The following is a 23,894-nucleotide window of genomic DNA, read 5'->3' on the forward strand; positions in this document are numbered from 1 at the left end:
TAAATTCATCAATGTTATTTTTAACAAAATTAACTGTTTCTAAAATATAAATACATGGTAGGGTCAAAATTTTAGCCATCTTAAAATATTTTTTACACGATGTTCTTTTCTTTAGGCAATATATTATTCTTATACATCTTTTTTGAGCTATAAATGCTTTGTTTTTATCTGTCGAATTCCCCCAAAAAATTACTCCATATCTCAATGTCGAGGCAATGTAAGCATGATAAGCAGTTAAAGCGACATCGATATTTACTACTTTTCTCAGATTTCGTAACGCATATGAGAACTTACTGAGCTTTTTGCAGACTTGGTCGACCTGTGTTTTCCATCTAAGTTTTCTGTCTATTTGTAAACCTAAAAAATTTGTAACGTCAGTCTCTTCTATATTAGTCCCTAAATCATTGACGTTTATTTTGTCATGTTTATGTTTTTGCTTGAAATTTATTATTTTTGTCTTATCTAAATTTATTGTCAAATTATTATGATTAAACCATTTTATTATAGATGTCAATGAGGAATTAATTATTTTTTCAATATTTGTAGTTTCACCTGTGTACAGTACCGTACTATCGTCAGCAAAAAGTGTTATGTTAAAAGGGATTTTACTCGGTAAATCATTAATATATATAAGAAATAGAAGAGGACCCAAAACACTGCCCTGTGGCACGCCATATTTTATGGATCTTCTTTCTGATTCATATTCTATCTCTGTCTTTGTGGTTTCACGTACTCTACTTATCTTAGTTGTTTGTGTTCTCCCAGTTAAATATGATTTTATGAGATCCTGCGCTTTCCCTCTGATACCATATGAGAACATTTTTTGGAGTAGAATCTTATGATCTACATGGTCAAACGCTTTGGAAATATCCATAAATAGAGCAATGGCTGGCTCCCTTTTATCAACGTTGCTAATAACTTTATTTAAGAATTTATAAATAGCCATATTTATTGATTTATTGTGCCTAAAACCATACTGTTCTTCACATAGAATATTATGCGATTCAAGAAATACGTAAAGTTTCTTAAAAATGATTTTTTCGTAAATCTTCGCAAAAATTGACAATAAGGCTATTGGTCTATAATTGCTTACATTGCAGGGATCCCCTTTCTTCAGCAAAGGTTTTATAACAGATTGTTTTAAATCCTCAGGAAAAGTACCATTCTCCAGGCATAAATTAATTAAAAAACATAAAATGGGAGAAATTATATGGGAGACATCTTTAATAATTTTAGTTATTACCCCATCATAACCAGAGCTATTAGTATTTTTTAAAGAAAGAATTACAGAATTTATGTCACACGGTATCACAGGAGTCAGAAATATTGAATTAGGATTATTGTATGTCACAGTATTATCAATTATATCATTTTTTCTAGTTTTAACTACGTCAGCAAAATAATTATTAAAGTAAGTTGAGATTTCTCGTGGATCATGGATATCTTTTCCCTCGACAGATATTTTGTGAATGTCTTCTTGAGGAAAATTAGCTTTATTTTTATTAATAACCTGCCAGGTTGCTCTAGTTTTATTTGAGGAAGATTTTATGTAGTTGTCATTTTGGGATTTTTGTGTTAATTTTATAATTGATTTGTATCGTTTGGAATATAATTTATAAGCTTTTTTATTATTTTCATTAGGGCATAATCTATATTTCCAGAGCAGCTCTCGCGTACGCTTACTACACAATCTAAGTCCCCGTGTTATCCATTTAGGTTTCACTCTAGGTGATATTTTAATTCGTTTCATGGGAAAACAAAGGTTATACAGTAATTTGAACCAGTCATGAAAATATATAAAAGATTCATTTGCATCTAATTTGTTATAAACTTCGTTAAAATTTAACTGACTTAAGTATTTAATAAATATATATCTGTTCTCTAGTGAATAGTCTCGCCTATATATAAACCAGTATTTAAGATGACAGAACTTTTTTACGGGGCATTTTATTAGTTGTGCACTATGGTCAGAAAGATCCAAGTCTATGATTTCGCTCTTGCTAGCTTTTATGTTATGTATTATATTGTCAATACAGGTGTTACTGATATAGCGCGTGGGCGATTTAAATTCAAATTTTAAGTTGTGGCTCAGAACTAACGATTCAAACTCTGTGGTAATTTTATCTATTTTAAGCATGTTTATATTAAAATCGCCGCATATAATTAACTTGTTTCTGGTAATCGTTAATTTTTGTATAATTGTATTAAGACGCGAGAAAAAGATTTCGTATATATCAGTAGTTTGCTTGGGTACGCGATAAACACATAAGATACTAACTTGGCGATCCATTAATTCGATCGCACAACATTCAATAATACCCTTGATTGATAGGTCAGTGGCCTCTTTAATATCTATAAAGGAATGATTTTCCCGGACAAGAATACAACTTCCCCCATGTCTGTTATCCCGCATGAAAATAGTCGCTAGTTTAAAGTAAGGGATTTTTAAACTGTATTCATCTCCAGGTATCATGTTATGTTCGGTTATACATAGTACATCAATTAGTTTACCTTGCGTGGCTAATTCTTCCATACTTAATGTAAGTTGATCTGATTTATTTATGAGACCATTGATATTTTGATGTAGTACACAAATATAATTATATACGAAATAAATTATTAGATATTACAGAATTATCACTGTTAATGTCTCGAATTGTATTATTAGCAAAATCACTATTTAAATTGTCAACAATATTGTTATTAGTACAGGTACTGCTATCTTTTATGGACCCCGTGTTCAGAGTTTGTGTTCCAATATCTCTATAAAATTTGTTAGTATTATTCTTAATTTGCAAGGATAGGTTATATTTTTTAAAATTTTGTTTATAGTTTATCGATAAAATTTCCTTCAAAGTACATCTGGCTAAATGATTTACGAAGTCCCCTAATTTTGGAATAATTTTACTATAATTGAGGTCCATGTAGATAGTATTAATAAATTTTTTACACGTAAATTTAAATTGGTAGTTTAGCGTTTTTTCGTTCAAAAATCTATTTACGGGGATTTCGCTAACAATTACATTGGTGTGTGCTAAAGATTTCAGGAATATATTGAGTTCCGTATTCAATTTTTCAGGATTTTTGTCATCACAACCCCCTAATAAGATAACACAATCATCATTCGTTAAGGTTAATATTTCTGATTTGCATGAATTTACTATGTCCTCAAATAACGCGTTTGGCTTAAGAAAACTTGTCACGATGTATGATGAACCTAACAGTTCCTGCAATTTTCTCCTTAGACCTCGGCCTCGACTATCCCCTAAAATTACTATGCGATATTTTCTTTTTGAAGAGTCTTGTTTGTTTGATTCGTATTGAAGTGTAGGAGTTTCATCATGTTCTATTGAAATCGTTCTGCGTATTATTGAATTGTCTGGTAATGAGTTTGAGTGGCTATTTATTTCGACGTCTTTTTTAGTAGTCTGCCTGTCTTGTTTCGTATAACTTGTAAATCTAGATGATACTGGAGTGTTTCCCTGACTTAGACATGTTATATTTTTATACGTATGTAGAGGCGACGCTCTTGGATATCTCATTTTTATATTTAACATCCTTTTTGATATGGTAGCAGGTGATGAGTGTCTATCTGATTGATGGCAATTAAAATTGAATGTTTGTGAGATTTTTTTTAGACAATCAATTTGCTTATTTTGTTCCGATATTTTCTGTTTAAGATGTTTATTTTCATAATTTAAATTGTCAATTTCATTATCAGCACTTTGCAGTTTTTGTTTTAAAGTAGCCATTTCATTCTTCAATTCGGTGAATATGTCGTCATCGTTATTGATACTCTGTTGACTTAGAGACGACGAGTCCAGCAATGTTGCGTTAAGGTCGATATTGTCAGAAACATCTTTTAAGTTATTTTCTGATTCCGATCTTTGAATTTTTTTACGAAGAGTTATATTCTCCATGATGATATTTTTATTGTTAATTAAATAAGAAAAATTTAATTCACAAAAATTATCGTCCTACTGAGGTTTGAACTCACAACCTCTTGTTTGTTTACTCGAAGACCCAAGCCTCTACACCAACGAGTCGCTTCATCCTGCATTCGAATTTTGCGATCCTATTGTACGTTGATTAGTTTAAATCTTATAACACTGCAATAATGACCATATATGGTAACGTTTAGTGGCGATCGCACACACGATGAGTCACCGAGTTAACTACACTGTTTTGCCGTTTTCACACAATTTTTGAAATGTTTTGCTTGATTACCGGGAAAATACAACACTTATCTTGAAAATTATTATTGTCACTGGATAGTACTTCACTTAATTTAGTTTTTTATATAATTTTCAACCGTAAAGATAAAGTTTATAAATACTTATTAAATTTTTTGCACAGAGCTAACTTAGTTGCTTGTTCTCGCCGCGAGTGTCGCGCGCCTCATGTATAGTGACTTTTCATGTTTAATATGTTTATTATCACTCCAATAGATTCGTATTTTTTATTGTAACTGAACAAGAAGAAATTGTAACAAGATATACACAATACAGATAAATTATTTATTGTGGTGAAATATGATAATTAATCTATTTATTTTATTTTATTTATTTTTACTTATTATATTTTATTTTAACAAGTGTGTCCATTACGCTAACCAGATGCGAGAATTATTTAATTTTTATATTTGGTATATTTTTTCCTTTACCGAAATATGTTTACAAGTAGGTAGGTACGCAAATATTCGAAAAACTTATTCATTATTCAGATTGCGTCAGATTTAGTCTATAAATATTTGTCCAGAATCGAACTTGGAACAATTTGCATAGAGTCATTATTATCACGGGGGTTGTACTTACCAGCCAACTCTATTAATTCAACGGGATAATAAAACGTTGATTTAACAATAGTAAATCACCTACTTTTGTAATAAAAACAGGTCGTAATATATAGAGACGCATTGTACAAATCTTTCAGAAGAAATTTATATACATGCTTGTTATAAAATATGAGAAATGCAGTAATAAATGTCTCTTTGTCTTGGAATTCATAATTGATTCTCATTTCCATTTTTTGTCACTATTTCCACTATTTCATACTCGTTTTGTGATATCCAAAATATTGTTCCGTTGATTGGGTAATTTGTTTTTGTTATGCTTCTAAAATAGTTCTTCTTTACAAGCGTTGAGAATTTCATTTGATAAATTAGTTTGGAAATATAAAAATGAAAGTAAAGTGGTAAGGCGAAGCCAGTATGGTTTGATCGGGGTGATAATATTCGCAAATCTACTTCTCACGCAAAGCAGTTCTTTCATTTTGGTGGAAGAGTGGGGATTCCGACTGACTTACATATAAGGTGACCATGGGTATAATATTTCTATATGGAGTTGGTTATAGACGTGCATGGTCGGCAGTGACAACCTACTTATCAAGTGATACAATAAAGGATGTACTGTCTATCTTATTTAGATTAGTACCGCACTTTAAAGCATGACGTAATCTCACGCTGTTATCCACGTAAATATGCGTCTTCAATCATTAAGTATGTCCAAAAACTAAACCGAGTGTGACGGCGATGTCTTCACATATGAATAGCGCCGCAACGCCAGCAGTAATTTTGCTTAGTTTCATTCTTTATCCATAGGCATGTCTGCTAAATTTGAGGGGGTCTTTAATGGTCAACACACTTATCATCCAATATGGTCATTAGATGCACTGAAATCACCAAGTATTTGTGTTTTTGAATGGCTGTGCAAATCTTTTTCATCCCATAGTACGTCGTAGTTGTCCTGTAGTAGATTAGTCGTTACTAAAACGCTTCAAATAGAAAGTCATGCAAGTGATTATTCTGGTGATGGTGTTTCTTAAATGTGTTTTTAGCTTGATAAGGTAAACGTAAAACTCGAAAATGACGCTAACGAAACGTACCTTATTCCATTTTTAAATATTATATTCCTCGTTCCCAGTTCCACATACGTCTCAATCAAGAGCATCTCCAAAGAATAATCCGGGCGTGTCGGCGATGACGACACTAATGAGCTGAGCAGCGACACTAGTGGACACGGGTGATGACGTGAGATATGTGGGAACACCCTATAATTACTGGGTTTGGATAAATACGTTGACAGTATCCCAATAGACTCCTGATGCTGGATAGATTTATTTATAGAACGCTATGTGGCTGTTAGGTTTGGAGTTCTATCATTGTCTTTTATGGGACTATGGGATAGATAGTGAAGGTTAAAAGTAGGAGATAGATATCGGCATCAATTATCTCTGAGTAGTAACTCAAAACCTTTTCACTTAGAGAAGTAACCTCAGTACATCTAATGAGTCTGTTAATTATCATATTCAATATTTTCTTTTAATTATACGAAATCAAAGGATTTATTTTCTCTTAATAAATTTATTGTTTTCTTGTGTGGTCGATTTCAAAATTGGGTTCATTAGAGCGTCGTAGGATCGTGAATGAATACAGTTATAACGATATAAAATTCCTGATTTTGAAAGAGTAAAAAAAGTTGTGGACATTTCTGCCTGATCCACTTGTAAACTATTATATACCTCTAAAACGTATTTATTTTAAAACATACAATAAATAATCATTAATTATAATTTAAATAATATTTATTTCAGTTCAAGTCCCAGTGGCTAGATAGTGGCTAAATACGGCAATAAATTCCTAATATTATCTCAATTTAATTTTCAATTGATTTTGTTGCTTTTTGTTTGCAACTTGGAACTCAGGCATAAACACTAGTGCTGGCGCGCGGCCAGCCACGCCGCGTGGATCAGCGGGGATCACTCATAACCGCTTATTGATCACTTTGACGAACGTAAACACATATTTTTTCACTCTCCTTGATGTATGTACCTGTTATAGAATGTAGATGAGCTCGAAGACAGAGAGAACGGTTTGTGATATGATAACAAATGGTTCGTTTCTAATGCAGTGTGAGTGATCAAAGATTTTTGGAATATTAAACGTAGTTAAAAGTAGATAGAGGTAGACACGTATCAGCTGTATTTTTTCAGAAAGATTGTTCTAGATTTCAGGAAGCTGAAACTGTTGGATAATATCTATAAAAGTCGACACTAGCGAGTAGGTATGAAAGTATCGTCTTAAACGTCAAGTTTTGCTATTTTCAAAACATAAATTCTGTTATTACAAGTATAATATGTGCTATAGCTGATCTACGCTACTCTATGTTCAGTCTAAACACAGGTCTGTCCACACTAAGCAGTCAGCGAAGAGCATTAGGCCGTCATCGCGCGCCTGATATCAAGCGTCCGTCTAACTTGTTCGCACTTGTCTTACCAACAGCGATATTGTAGCTTTAGATGACGTAGCGCCACCCACTTGCAAACTACACACTGTATGTACTGTGCGTAGAAATGCCTAATTTGAACGTGGTAGACATTCGAGAATATACTCAAAAGGAATGACCACAATACACACAATACGTACTTCTATTGAATATATGTATACAAGCGGTGTCAAGCGCTTCACTATTATAATTTAAAGGATCGATAAGCACATTTAAGCATGTTAAATATTTAAATAGTCATCGACAACAATTACATGGCCTTCATTGCGCAAGTTTCATGTCGGAAAGCGTACAAGAGAAAATTCAGTGCCACTAGCGACCGTGAACCACGACTTTGTGTAGCTCATCTGTTAGACTTTATTTTATCGCTTTAAATTGTTCGTTATTATTTAATTTTGAGACACATACCTTAAGATTGACCTCTTGTCTGTGTGGGATATCGGAATTTTGGTAAACTATCAATTTAACGTTTTCTTTATTTTTGTAGTTTTATTATTCGGAAATATAATTCAATCATTGAAAGGTACTTATCTAGTTATAATGATTCTAATATATTTCAGATTTTATATAATAGATATATTTATTGAAACAGTTAAAATGAACGCTCATTGCAGTTCTTAAACAAATAAAACATGAAATTCTACTGAACATCAACCTCTGTATTTTATTTATATAAGATGACCATTACAATATTGTAAAGATTTATTGTATTTTATTTATTTTCCTTATTATTTTTGTCTTTATAATTCGCAAAGAGATACGTTGTCAATTTCCCGGACCATCACTATTGTAAGTCATATAGAACTCGTGCTAAAATAAGCGGAGATCCGTCTCAGTTTTAAAGTATGAGAGTAACGTCACTCAACAATTAATCTTAAAATATTGTAAAAAGAAATTTATGAACATTTTTACAATTAAAACTAACCTATATATACCTACATATACAAAATCTAAGTCCCCGAGAACACTCATGCATCCGTAGTCGACTTTGCATAGGACTTCTGTCTTTTGACGACGGTTACAGGACATGGACATCATGAGCGGTAGTAACTAATAGACGAAAAGGTCGTCAGCCAATCAAAAAGCATTGACTGCTGCAATTAAATCTAAAAATATTAAATAAAAGCTTTCTTTCTAATCTTTAAGATCATGCAGACGTCCCAATTTCGCCCCACTCAGGCCATATTTCGCCATATTAAGTTATGGCTGTGTAAATACACAATATCCACCATTAACTAAGCGTTCCGACACCATACGCGATTCGACCGCAATATTTCACGCATGTAAATCTATTTGCCTCTAGGCTTGGCTATATTTTTACATGCTGCTTCTATGTTGCCACAGTTGAGCAAGACACAGTAGTATGATGACAAAATGAAACATAATAATTATTTTTATTAGTTTATTTTTTCAAACTTGGAAATTTTCCTATTGTAACTTAGGTGGACCAGCTAGTGGTCACCGTTTTTTTAAGCATACGCCCTATTACTAATTATATCCGAATTTTACATTTTGCTTGAAATGTAATTATTACTATTTTTATTAATATCACATGGTTTCGTATACGAGTATTTACAAGTAGTTAATATTTGTTTTTCATTAAGTTAGTAGTATTTTTACTAAAGTAAATAGTAAAAGTAAAAAGTATATCAGCTATCATCTATTAACTACCGTGAAACTTAAAAAGCGCTAAGAAAGAAAAATAAAAAACAGCTTTAAAACTGTACAAAAAGTATTTGAAAACCGTTTCACCGCGCGACCGCACGCCAAAAGTTGTGAAGTTAGCGAGCTGTTCTCGCCAGACTGTGGTCACGCTAAAAGATTTATAGTTCTTAGCCTTTATTAGCGCAGATATTTATCAGAGATACTTAAACTTATTGCTAAGATAACCCCACCCTTGGGAATGTGTGAAAGAATGCTGCAAGAACATAAATCAGATGTACGCTGTACATAGTACCTACATACCTATAAGATAATAAATAATATCTGAAACTTGTGTGCGTTTATATACACGCCGAAATAGGCAACAAAGTGTATAATTAACACGTGATTATAATATAATAAAAATCAGCTGGATTACATTACACGATTTGGAGACGTTAGAAGCTTAATCCTATAATAAGAACATTATTTGTGAACTGTCGCATTGTAATATTCTTTTAGATAAATGGGGAAAATTTTAAACATTTTTCATGTACTTCTTAATGTTTATGATTTATCAATATACATATTTAAATCGATTCTTCTTTTGCAATACTTAATTAATTCATTCATTCTTAATTTTGCAATACGTACATTAAAATGTTTTAAATATGAATGAAAATTATTTTTTTAAAGTTTAGAAGGGACTTTATATTGATTAACCATTTTTTTATTAAAAAATCAGCTTCAGTATAAATGTACCCAGCATTATAACAATAATAGTGATACAATTTAATCTGGCTAATAGATTATCATCTGAAGTGTCAGGCTACAGACTCTACATAAAATATAAGAAATACTATAAATTATAACGATAGTTCCAAATAGGCCTCACGAATGTACAAAATTATCTTTACTTCAAAGTGTTGATACAAGAACAGTATTGGTATAGTTTATAATGCTGGTCAGCTGTGTGTGGAGATATAGGTAGGTCACAAACACATTAAGGACATTAAATGTTAAGTACGCATAACACAATTATTTCACACTGGTTTCCACATCTTTATTTTAATTTTAATCTAAAACAACTGTCTTAATTCAAAATATTATTCATTCATGTTATATAGGTAGGTTTATTTTTTATATTGATTCTGTCACAAAATCTCATAAAAAATAAATATTGTAAAAATAATATAAAAAAAACAAATACAATGTGTTGTTAGGTGTTCTTTTTTTTAATAAAAAAATACGTAATGATTTATAATCTCAAATCGATGATTTTTTTACATAAGTAATACTTAATTTAATAAGTTCTTTTTTAAAGCTCTCACAACGTTGATTTCTTCAATATATAAGATTTACGTAAATTCTATCCATCATATTTTACATCCTCATATAACTAAGATATAACATGAAGCATATAAACCACGTGTCCACCCATTTAGTTTTACGATCCACGTGACGTCTTTATTAAAGCAAGGTGTCCGTTATGAGGGCGCTCATAAACCGGACACCCGCTGGAGATGATCGACGTCTGACTCTGGACGTCTTATTGACTAAGTATGGACGTACCTATCTATTGACGTACACAACACAACTGTACCCTTAGTATGAATTTTTACGTTTTTACAAAAATGTCTGCTTTTGTATTTGTTTACGTATTTCCCGTACATTTCCAATCAGTTTTGATACAGTCCGCTAGGGGCGCTGATTGGAAATGTGTGGGCAAAACAGTCATTTTTGTAAACACGTAAAAACTCACACTAAGGGTACTGAAGTTATTGAAAAATTGTTAGTAAGTAAAATGACTTGTGTGGATGTTTGGCAACGCAACTGTTAGGATTGAAAAACGGTTTCGATTTGTAGAAGCCCAAAAGATGAGTCATAACCACAAAAAACATTTTTGATAAAATACAGTTTATTAAACCCAATTTACTAGTGAAATAAATTACGTTCAAAGGACAATGCCCATGAAAGTATGGACCGCCGTCCAGAGATGCATCAAATTGAAACTTGCTGTGGACGATGAATAATTAACCAATTACTACCACCAATAACTATTTTTTAGATCAGCACCCGGGTTCTGAAGTTATTTACCAAATGTAACATAACCTCAAAATCAAAATATCCGACGATATATTGATGAACGGTTTTAACTGATAGTAGGTACCTATAATGTAGTTCGATTAACATATTCCATTTACTTTCAAAGGTAGTAGGTAAAAAACCTAATAATACAGTTACATAATACAGTTTATTACAGATGATGATTTTATTCATCATACTCACACTCATTGAAAAAAATATCTAAATATGGTGCTGGACCACTGAAGTCATTAAAGCGAGCCCAACTTAAAAACCATACCACAGTCAATACGTGTATAATCACAAAAAGTACAACACACACGAACTAAATCAAAATAAAACCATTGCCTTCAAACGCCAAAACGCCATCAAATTGTCACTTTATAAATAGATTATTATCGATTGTAATTATATTATGTATTAATTATACTATGTATTTGTTTAGTCACAACACTAATAGATCTTATTGAATTTCGAGTATAAAATACCGCCATTTTGATTTATAAGAACAACAATCAACAATTCGTCTTATTTTGTCTCAAATGAAATCCCCTGTTCAAAACAAATCTGATCGACAAACGATGTAAAAAAATCAAGAAATAATTTTAACATTACTTTCATTTTGACGCTGGAGAAAATCCAGTACCAAGAATGGGCATTCTCCTTTTACATCATTGTACTACGACGACCCGCGTGGCGGAGCGGCCACCATACCGGTCTAACGCACAAAGGGTCCCGGGTTCGATCCCCAGCCAGACAGATGTCTAAATGATGAATTTAGACTTCTGTTTCTGGGTCTGGGTGTTTGTCTATGTGTGTGTCCATGGCACCCACGACACAGGGAATCCTAGTGTGGGGCTGTGAGTGTAGAAAGCGTTTATTATTATTATTATTACTTTGTTCACTTCTTAGGTATTTTTATTTTTTTAGTAGACACATGATGAAAGTAATAAAACTTGCAGTAAGCCTGTGTTAAATGTTTCTTGTTGTCTATTGATATGCGTATTATCTAAAATATGCAGGATAGGTCATACAATATGCGGTTGTATAGATATGTTTTACGGTAAGTAGGTACCTAAAACACATTCGATATGTCTATAAAATAACTCGTTATCGACTTTATACAAGCTTCGCAAAATTTTATCTGTATATGCAAAACACCACAAACCACTACATCACGAATATAAATAGGTACCTATAGCTAGTTTTTCATCATACCGTAATTTATATTTTGCGACCTCCTCTCTTTTTATATGACCAGGTCCTTTATTTTTAAAGCATCCAGGGCCGCACTCGGGGCAAGTTGGAATAATAAATGCGAGCAGGGCCGGTGTGCCGAAACATATAAAGTATATAAAGTTTGACCGCCACCGGAGGTTTTGCGACCACCTACAAATTTAAAAGGCTTACATGCCGCTGTTTTCAAAATATTGATGGTATATAAATATGTCAAAGTGCTAAACACACTAGATTTTATGATTAACATAACCAAACAGTCAACATCATCATCATCAACCCATTACTGTCTCATTGCTAGGCACGGGTCTCCCCTCAGAATGAGAAGGATTAGGCCATAGTCCTCTGCTCTGGTCAAGTGCGAATTGTTAGACTTCACATACCTTTGAAAAGTTTTTTTTAAGTTCTCTCAGGTATGCAGGTTTCCTCGCGATGTTTTCCTTCACCGTTTTAGCTAGTAATAATTAATTTCTTCTACGTACATAACTTCGATAAATTAGAGGATTTGAACCTCGGACCCCTCGATCGAAGAGTCGAGTTTCTTAACCACTAGGCGATCACTGCTTAATAACCGAACAGTTTTTACATACATTTTTCTTTGTTCCCACTATTATTGATAATCATATCATGCATTAGTTACAGTCAATGTAAAATTTATAAAATAGTTTAAATGACAAAACCAAACTATAACTATAACTATAAAATATATATTCCCATCTGAGGTTGATTACAGAAGTCCATGGGCGGCAGTAGCCACTTATCATCTTACTGCATGCTCGTCTTATACTCCTATATTATAGAAAAAAAAGGTTGAAAAACAGTACTGCATGCATGAATTTGGGAATGAACTCCCTGCATCTTGATATCGTTTCAAATTCATCGTGGGTTAAATTTTTAAATAAAAATATTATGTGAACTGTACCTATTTGAGCAATAGATTTGATAAATTCGCAACAACTTACATAGGCCCTGTGGCGCAACGGATAACGCGTCTGACTACGGATCAGAAGATTCCAGGTTCGAATCCTGGCAGGGTCGCTTCTGTTTCTTCCTTACTTATTTTATTCTTTTTTTTTATTTCCTGACATCGTTTTTTTTGTTATTTTTTTATTTTCTAGCAGCTTTTTTTTAGGCTATTCATATAGGTATTTATTTTCCAAGTATGTCTTCATATAACACCTAAGTAATGCCATTGATCTGCATTTGACCAGGAAATGGACAAAGTGAACGACGTTTTGTTTAGGAAATCTAATTTCAGCGTTGGGCAAAAGAGTGATGATTTTAAACAAAATCACATCAAAAATATTTTATTCAAACTCTTCACAGAAGTCTTATGAATATTAATGTATCTAGTTGGTAGATATCTACCACCTACTATTTAATTAAATTAAAGTATCTATATAAATACTTTTAAATAAGCATAATTATGAATACCAAATTTTAAGTCATTTGGTAAGTCTTTACGTTTTTACAAAAATGACTGTTTTTGTATTTGTTTACGTATTTGCCCATACATTTCCAACCAGTTCTGATACAGTCCGCTAGGGGCGCTGAAAATAGTCATTTTTGTAAAAACGAAAAACTCATACTATGGGTAGTTTCGAGGCAAATTGCCTGCCACAGAGGGAGAGTCACATAAATGATCCTAAAAGTTCAGTTTTTTTGTACGGAACCGAGATATGTAAACCGAGCACTCTTGTAGCAATATTGTATCGGGGAGAAGAGTTCACGTACCGACGTGTTTGTATGTAAAATATTCCAATATCACCCCACCGCGGGGGTGTAAGGTGATCGAGATGACCGCGCCGGCGGTCACGTGGTCCCCAATATGCTACTTTAGATATGTGTGTGAATGTTTTCTATGATCGAATATTTGTTGTCTTTAAGATTTTACGTATGTGTTTTAGCGAAGTATGATGATGGTAAGATGGATAGATTTGTAACTCCATATTGTGGTTCCACATGAACCTAGGATAGTCGTCTCAAAATTATGTAAGTCAATTGTCAGTCGTTATGTAAATTGAGTTGTCTATCTATAATTATGTAAATACATTATTATAATATTTTATATATTTTTGGTTTGCAAATAACGTTACATGATTTTTATCTTATAGAGTACATACATATAGTCAATGAACTATAGAACTATCGTATGGTACCACCATAGTGACTCATAAAATTCAATGTGCCCGATTTAAAGCCGAATATTGTAGCAACTAATTAGACAGAATTCATATGACCTGTAATCTTTAAAGATTGTTTTAGACTAAGAGATATAATTAAACAATGTTAACTTAGGCACGTAATAAGATTGGAAAATGTTAAAATATTACATTATAAATAACATCATATAGATTTGTTTCGAAAAGAAGAAAAAAAAATTCACAACTGGATAAAATAAAGAACAATTGGGTCAAAATAAATTCTATATTCTGACCAATTTATTCACAGAAGCCAAGATTAAATACAAAGTAATATTGTACGCACACTTTACTTGTTTACTCTCTGCCCTTTAACCTTCCAACCAAAACATTTACAAACAGACAGATAGGATCTGAAATATGATAATGTTCATCTGCCGCCCACGGGCAAGGTGACGTCCAGCGGAAACGGAAGGGCGGGGGAGGGGGAGGGAGGGCTTGTCTTAATTTCCGGTCACATCTCGCTGATCTTGTGATATGCCCTTTTATTTCTGAGGTTAATCCAAAGGACTAGTGTTTGCATTCGTTTATCGTATCGTGTTTCTTGAAGAAGGTATTGTTTGGTAAGGTCATTTGTATACATATACCTACTTATGCTTGTGTGTGTGGATAACGTTAATGATTATGTAGGACATGAAATAATTTTTTTAGAACACTTTTTTAAATGAAGGTTCGGAAATTAAAAATATAATAACAAGTTTTAATTTAACTAGTATACTAATTTGATTCATATTGAAATGAGATAATACATCTAAAAATATAATTTTTGGTTGTGATATTACTACTTATGATAGCTAGCGTTCACGTCTTGGCCTGGTCCAGAATATTTCTCCAGTCTGGTCTATTTTTGGCTCCCTCTTTCCATTTCATCACGCTCAGAGTCTTCAGGTCCTGTTCAACACCGTCTAGCCACCTGAGTTTTGGCCTTCCACGATTTCTTCGCCCATCTGGTTTACCATCTAGTAGACGTTTGGGTACTCTCGTTTCTCATTCTTTCAACATGTCCTGCCCATCGTAGGCGTCCATCTTTAATAACCTTGATAACGTTAGGCTCATCATACATATGGTAGACCACGCGGTTGTATCGAGTTCGCCAAACCCCATTTTCTTGCACTTATAATATATGGTTCCTTGGAATTTATTTTTCATAGAAAACTACGCGGTAAGCACTACTATAAGTACCTTACACAAAATATAAATAATATAAAATATAACATCAACAAAACTCCAAACCTTTACTATCCACTTACAACATAGAGTACTCAAACAAAAAAATCGCATAAATCCAACTAACTCGGTAATGTGGTCATTCTGGCCATACATCAAACACGCCGCCATTAGAGAGTGCTATGAAAAACTAACTAAAAACCAACTTCGGCTATTACCGGACCATTGCCATTTTACCCTCACCTCCTCTTACACAACCATCAACAAATTTACCTATACATTGCCGGTTTTATATGAACATCTCAAGTAATATGTAATACAAAGCCATCGATGTATTTTGTACAAGAAAAATATTCGTCGTAGATACAGTAAATAGAAAAAGTTTTTCTCTACGATATTGGTCAAATATTGGAGAGTTGTTTTCGTAGGCTTTGAAATTACCAAGCTTTGTGGCTTTGAGATTTTTACATGAACAACAGTTCGAGGGGTTTTAGTTTATTTTTAAAGCGTAACTACTTTCTGAAAACCATTTTCTAGCATAAAATGTGTTTTTTGCAGGTGAAAATAAATATTCTTTTAGATTTTTTTTACTATGCGCTAGTATAAATAAAGAGAGACCACTGCCACACCTATCCTTGGCCTAATAAAGCAGGCAAAAGGTATTCAGCAGACACCAATGCAGTTGAGGCTTACCTCAGATAAAATTTCATTATATTGATAATTCACTGAAATCAGACTTGACTTTTAATTAAACCTGAGAAATTTGGCATAAAATACCTAAATTAATACCACTGGGCTTACACAACAACTATATACTACTTATACAATCTATAATTACCTTTTTATGTAAGCACGTTACTACAGTTATTTTAACTTATAAATAATAAACTATTTTATAGCTTCATCACTGGGTAGTTTTAGTAGTATTGGTCTTTTGAATAGAAATGGTATTCATAAGATCTCTACGGGACTTGCATCGTATAAGAGTACCTACATGGTAAATTATAGGTATTGGCTATATTTTGACAAGCTGTCACCGCCCTTATCAATACTTCTATAAATAATTAATTATTAAAAATCCTTTCCCAGTACTGAGCTTCGCTATGAATATCTATTTATCTTTCAAGGCATTCCTATTAAAAATACATTACTACTAGACACACACATATAAACTCTGTGTCGTCTCTACGTCATCATCATCATCATTAACCCATTACCGTCCCACTGCTGGGTACAGGTCTTCTCTTAGAATGAGAAGGATTAGGCTATAGTCCACCGCGCTGGCCAAGTGCTTATTGGTAGACTTCACATACCTTAGAAAACTTGCTTGTTTTTTAAGATTTCTCAGGTATACAGGTCTCCTCACAATGTCTTCCTTCACCGTGTAAGCAAGTGATAATTAATTTCTAATACGCAAATAACTGAAAAAATAAAGGTGCGTGCCTGGGATTTGAACCGCGGTCCCCTCGATAAAGAGGCGGAGTTTCCTAACCACTAGGCTATCACTGCTTTTTGTCTCTATGTGGTGGAGCTTTATTAAGCTGTCATGGTTATTGATACCAGCCTTCATATACCACTTCACACACAATTGACCAATTTACGAACTACACGTCGTAAATACACTTTAACAGCCCATAAATAATACCTTACTTGTCTAAATTGATACTAGCGTACGGTAATTACTCGCATTACTACGAGTAACATAACACCTATATTTTGGAAAACAAACCCTAAAATGTTTGAAAATAAAATAGTTTTTCATTTTAACGGACTTATTACTTAAGTTCTTTAGAAGCTGAAGGGCGGGTTTCAAAGTAAAATGTAGTTTAAAGTAATGGTATACTGTAAGGTTTTGGTTGAAGTGGCATTGTAGATATGTTGTTTGGTAAATAAAAGGCAATTGCGTCGCGGATGGCAACCGGACACCGGGATGAAAGCGACAATAAAAGGTGGTAGACCTGTCTTGTTGATTGGTACTATCGCGCACATGAGTGGTGTATGACCCTGTTTGTTTTGTGTATATTTTTACATGTAATATTATAAAAGTATTTTAAGGAGAATATTTTTCCGTTTTATGGTTTGACCGGAGAGGTACCACTGTCGTTCTTATTCCTAGCATAAAGTATTTCTTGTATTACGATTAAATGGCGTGTATGGTATCAAACTTACACCTGAGGTGACCATGTTAGCTCTCGGAAGTCGGAACGCATCATTGATAGACTGCATGTAGATCTCTTGTTCTATATGGTGTAGGTTATAGGTGGCTATGGACATAAGTCATAATTACCATCTCATTTATTAGGGTTCCGTACCCAAAGGGTAAAAAGGGAACCCTATTACTAAGACTCAACTGTCTGTCCATCTGTCCGTCTGTCATACGGCTCTATCTCCTGAACCGTAATAGATAGATACTTGAAATTTTAACAGAGTATGTATAAAGATGGTCGCTATAACAACAAATACTTAAAATAAAAAAAGTTGAAAATAAATGGGGGTCGCCATACAAGAAAGCGCTATTTCTTGTTGTTTTTCGCTTTTTTACAATGTATTTATTTCAGCCGCTGCAATAACAACAAATACTAAAAATAAAAAAAAAAAATTAAAAGTGTTGGTGGTACGGAATCCTCCGTATGCGAGTTCGACTTGCACTTGGCCAACTATTACTTCAATGTTGAGACCGCTTGCACGTTTCTTACTACAATCTTGAAATTCCTTCTGAGGACTATGATGGTCGCATATCTAGAAACGTTAGCCAGCTTCCTATATATCTACCTACTTCATAACCGCAAGAGCTACTTTGCGCTACAAATAGGTATGGCGGCGGTACCTCCCTGATCAAACTATACTGATTCTACCTCTCAAATAATACACATTACTATTACATTAATAGATAGCAAAAGAAAAACAAACCACTTGTTTAACCGTTAGGCTCAATCACCTGTCTCGCCCATCAATTAGCCCATCCAATAAGGTACATTATCCCGTGATAAGGCGGTGGTATCAGCGATCATCGCCCTCGCAAGTTCAAGGCGGGTCGCGAGGTAAACGCACCTTTATTGCACTGTCAATTGGACGCATCCGTCGCCAGGTCTCTGAACTCTCGGCTTGGATGTGTGGGTGATAAAGGTGTATGTGGGTTATCGTAGGGAATAAGTTATACGATTTGTTTTTTTTTTTTGTATCCTTGTATTAAAGTTGGAGAGATACCTTAGCACCAGGTAAAGCTACAAACACAAAGTTCAGAACTGCTGGATTTTTTCTTCAACTCTTTCAGGTAGCAACTAAGCTAGGCAGCATCACCTGATGGTAGGTGGTACCTGCTGCACGATAATATTGTAAGAACTAAAATTCTACCAAACAATATGAAATCTTATCCAAGAATGCGAAGTCCTAAAAGAAGACCTAAATCGAATGTCTCATGTAAATTATTCACCTATGTAATTATTATTTCCAGCATTATGAATCCAGGAACAAAAAGCTAATTCATTAAGCATTTTTCTTCTTCGCGTTACGTCCTTGGTAGTGTGTTCGTCGGTTTTTTACAAAATTAATCAGTTTAGACTTTAAAAAAACCTATTTTTACGAATATTCTGCGAATGCGGACTAAGTTCTTTAAAGGTATGCGGAACTCAGAGGAAATCGCAAAAAAACGACTGTGCTTTTCAATCCAGTGTCAGTTTTGAAGCAGCTTACAGGGCTGTCTGTGCGGATTATAATTTTCCTTATTTTGATTGTTTCTAGTCTTATCTGGATAATGGATCTGGATGATGGATCTGGATCGATTTACTCGTAGTATCTATAAGATATACGAGTAGTACGAATGATTGCCCTTATAGAACACAACGTGCCGCCGCTCTGGCCATGAAACTATAGCAGCATATAATACCTATGTACAATATATACAAATCAACTGGTCTCCGCACCTCGAGGGCTGCGCGCGCGCTCGTTTGCCGCAATTGCCGGCAATCAGCGGCAATTTGCGCCGCGCCCCGCACTTTCTCTTCTCACCGGTACAGTTTAGACGACAAGTGATCTGTTACAGTGTTTTGTTATAGGATTTTTACTCGCACCAGCCCTGGATGTCTTAGAAGGTCTTATGCAATAAAAAAGTAATTAATTCTGTATTATAGTATAGAAGTAGCGAATGACCTTGTATTCTATGTAATGGTACCTAAGTGCCGCTACTTTCGTCAACTGATATCAACAGATATGATTACAGATTCAACCGTGATAAAATCAGATTCCTGTTTGGAGTCGCTCCCAGGTGCTATTATTTGCTACCCCTGAGGACTAAATTGGGATCCCTTAGATAAATATGTCTCTTTGGAACTCTAAGGGTCCTCACCCTTAGAGACCCTTAATTTTTTTTGGATCGATTCAACTTAGTCTATAAACTTATGCCTCAAGTGGATTGCGTGTACCAAACTTTGGGTAACAGACCTATAAACACGAAGCTTAAACAAACTTATCAAAACCTGAATCACTTCAAAATAATTATAATCGGAAGAAAAACTATTTCTACGTAAACTAAATTAATACTGCGTTGAAGGCGCGTAAAAATATGTTATACTAATAAATAGAGCGCGCAAACGTACGTCTGTTTATTGTGACTGTCGAATTATGTAGGTAATATAATTGTAGGTGTGCGGTACGCGAAATACGAGTAACATGGTTCCGTATATTCATTAAATACGCATGGCTATGAAACCAAAAAAATATATATATTTTTGTAGTTAGTAGATAAGAGACAAACAGTAAATCGCCTTAGTTTTTTAAAAAGATGATTTTTAATTGAGATTACTTAAGTTGAGGTAGAGTCACTAGTCCCCACCCAATTGTAGATAAAGAATAAAAAATAAGTGGCAATTTTTAGTTCCGGAATGGTATTGGTGCCTTCTAAGTAAGGTTCTATTACAAGATTATTACTGGATCATTGTAAGTAATATTCTTTTACGATTTCAAAATTATAATTGAATATAAATTTGGCATTTATAAATTTATTTCTGTCGTATGTACAAAACTGGACAACGGCCCTTCATAGGAAGAAGTATAAATGTTGCCTATAAATGCCTATAATTTATACATAGTAGATATAAGTATGTAACTATTATAAAGAATTATACACCTACTGAACCCTAAAGATAATAAAACCACCTTGTTCATAAATCAAGAAATTTCTGCGTAACCAAAATATTTATGTTTTAACTCTGTATTACCTAACGTCTTATTATTTTTCGATTTAGACGCGTAAATCTGTTTCAGGGTTTCGTTACATTACATCCCTGCTTAGTTAACGTATTATTTTATCCATTTATTTAAGTGATTGATTACCCATTTATTAAACAGTACCATTGATTTAAGTAGCATTTTGTGGGTTGGCACTCGTAGTTTTAAATACACAAGAACCCGACAATTTAAAATAATTAAATGAAATGAAGGTAATATAGCTTATGTCACTTGCACAATTTAGACGAATCCAACGACACCGTAGGTATACTCGTATGTTTGTCCCTGTAGTTCCGTGACGAGAATAGGGCTACGGTATTTCCTACCTGTCGTAAGAGGCGACTACAAGGGGGCTTCCGGGATTGCAGGCGGCAAGAGTGTGAGCTCGAAACGTCCAGTAAGCGACTCCGGGAAGGACGGCGGTATGTGTGGTCGCATAACATCGTGAACACTAGATGGTGTGGGAGGAGCGAATACTGCTCTCCCAGGGCAGAGCCCGATCGAAGCATCGCGCTTAGAGGACTCCGGTTGCGTTCCGTTGGAGATCCCGGAGTTCTCCAACAAGCGTTGAGGACGGCCACCGGGGGGGTTTTAGTGGGTAATAAAGTTAATCCCACATAACCCGGCGTCGCTCCCACGTCGTCGGGTAGGTACCTTTAGAAGGTTTCCTCCTCGTTAAGAAAAAAAGGTATACTCATATGTTATGATCCGTCAAACCATTCCGGGGTAGTACTGGGCGTAAGTTGCCAATTAAACATTATCCTTCACAATATGTCTTTTAAAAAGAAAATATTAAATAAATCTACATAAAGAAAGCGAAAGGGTAACAGTAAGTCACGAATTAAAAGGACATGGAGGCAAGATCTTAACCAAAGTCATTAAATTGATGACAATAAGTCAACATTAATTAATCGCTTACCCTATGTTTGAGTGGCACTTTATTTGGTGGGGCTAGGGGCGATTTTGCATTAAAATAACAAAGGTATGCACAATAATGGTGTTTAGGGTAAATCGCCATATTAAACCACCATTGTCCGAAAGGTATGTTTCATTCGCGCCGAGGCACCTTTCATTCTGTCCGGCCGTATCATAGAGTCGATGACTTCGTAGAAGAACTATTTGAGATTCTAGTTTAGATTCGATTGAGAGAGCAGTTAAAACGAATAACATTTGAAATATTAATTCTATCAGTCCGTCAAATAGTAGATCAGGAAGATCACTGAAAGTTTCCTCAATATTTAAATACAAAACTAAGTATTGTTAACTTTTGTTTCTATTTTGAAAAAGCTATAAATTCAGCGTTCCTATAAATACTACCAATCATGTACCTGTATCTATGCAAAGCACGTTTAAGACATTGATTATAAGTATATTGAACATTTCGTCAAAATATAACGAAAATAAAGTAAGTGGTAGGTAGTAGTTCAAAGACTTATTTCTTACATACACATGAAAACATAGGTATACTTTTGGAGAATCATTCTTTATTTAATGTCAAGCCATCCATATGCCAGGAACCTTAGCGCTTCAGACTGGTATGGTGACCGCTCCGCCAGGCGGGTCAAGATCTTTGGACCTGAAACTGAAACACCCAGAACTTTGCCCAAAACTATGGATTCCGTCAAAAATACACCTCTGACATCTTTACTCTTTGTCCATCCCCAACAAAGAGTCGCTTGTTTCGACCACCGGGCGCATTGTCCGCTCCCTCCATTGTTATTCTGACAATCTCCGTCACACCTACAAAGCTGGGTGCAAGTCCCGGCTTTCCAGATTTCATTTCGGATCTTGATAGATCTGTGGCATTCCACGTCATTGTGAGAACGTTATTATACTTTCTTCACTCCTCAAAGATCAGATATGAAAAGGGTGAATTAATTTGATCGGTACAATATTAATGTTTTATGAAGTAACTCAATATTTTCTAGACGAAACCAAAAAAATAATAATAAAAACTAAAATGTTTATGTAACGAATCATACCCACCGCAGATGAAGCTAGTGTTGAAATATCTAGGAAAGCAGAAGGCCCGGCGATTGGGGAGAATTAGTAATAATATTTTAATGGCTTAAGTAAGTAAGTATATGAATAATCCCATTTACACGTCGTATACCTATTTTCTCGTAGCATTATTCTAAGTCCCGTCTACATCATGTATTTTCTCTTAGCATTATACTAATTCGCATCATCATCACCAACCCATTACTGTCCCACTGCTGGGTCTCTAGTAGCCAAAAAATTGGAAATCTTTGGTAAGTAAAACATTGGTTAAATTGATAACGGGTGACAGTAAATTGGAATTCCTTGTATGTCATATCAATTATTGTTCATCATACATATTATTATGGGTAGTCTGTTTATATACATCTCGAAAATCATCTCGATTCGCTAACATAAAATAAATTAAATGTCGCGAGAAATTCTTATTCTTGCATAACTGCAAGCCAAGTACGCAATAAATTATTTGTGTTTTGATATTAATAAATGTTATATACAAAAAGATATACGTCCGAATCGTAAAACTAATTCCTTGATAGCCCACAATATTCTCAAATTATTGCTCATCTTGAACGAAGGCGGCTTACAACATAGGATTTCAAAAACATAATTTAAATGCTTAAATTTAATATTCTCCACCACGGAAGTATTTACTACACTTCTGCGATACTGATATTTGTATGAATCAGCAATCTCTGATAATATTTTATCCAAATATTTTCCAAAAAAAAAAAGCAAGAAGAATTAATAAGAATTCATTCCTGTGAATACCACTTACCTATCTTTATACTCCACGAAAACTGAAAACTGGCAAAAACAATCCATTCATGAATAGTCAAATAAAGCTACTATTGATTGATTATGAGGACATTAAGTACTTAGTAATGACATTAGCGGACGTAGGAGACTACCTACTTATAGCATTGGCGATTCTCGATTGGCGAATCCATCGATCCTGCACCACATAGCTATTGATGACTTGCTGCATTTGGTCACGATATTGAAAACGTGCGTTTCAGCTATTGATGTAACTTTCCATAGCGTTAGCCCCAAATGA

At 34.1% G+C, this 23,894-nt stretch overlaps 1 non-coding gene across 1 annotated transcript; it reads left to right on the forward strand.

The window, feature by feature from the left end:
• Positions 1-13,210: 13,210 nt before the first annotated feature.
• On the forward strand, positions 13,211-13,283 carry TRNAR-ACG (transfer RNA arginine (anticodon ACG)). The gene has a single exon. It is a non-coding gene; the product is annotated as a tRNA-Arg (tRNA).
• Positions 13,284-23,894: the final 10,611 nt, after the last annotated feature.

This window comes from Epargyreus clarus, unplaced genomic scaffold (assembly GCF_041222505.1).
Source record: "Epargyreus clarus isolate Ecla_fem2 unplaced genomic scaffold, WU_Ecla_fem_2.2 ptg000019l, whole genome shotgun sequence".
Taxonomy (NCBI): Eukaryota; Metazoa; Arthropoda; class Insecta; order Lepidoptera; family Hesperiidae; genus Epargyreus; species Epargyreus clarus.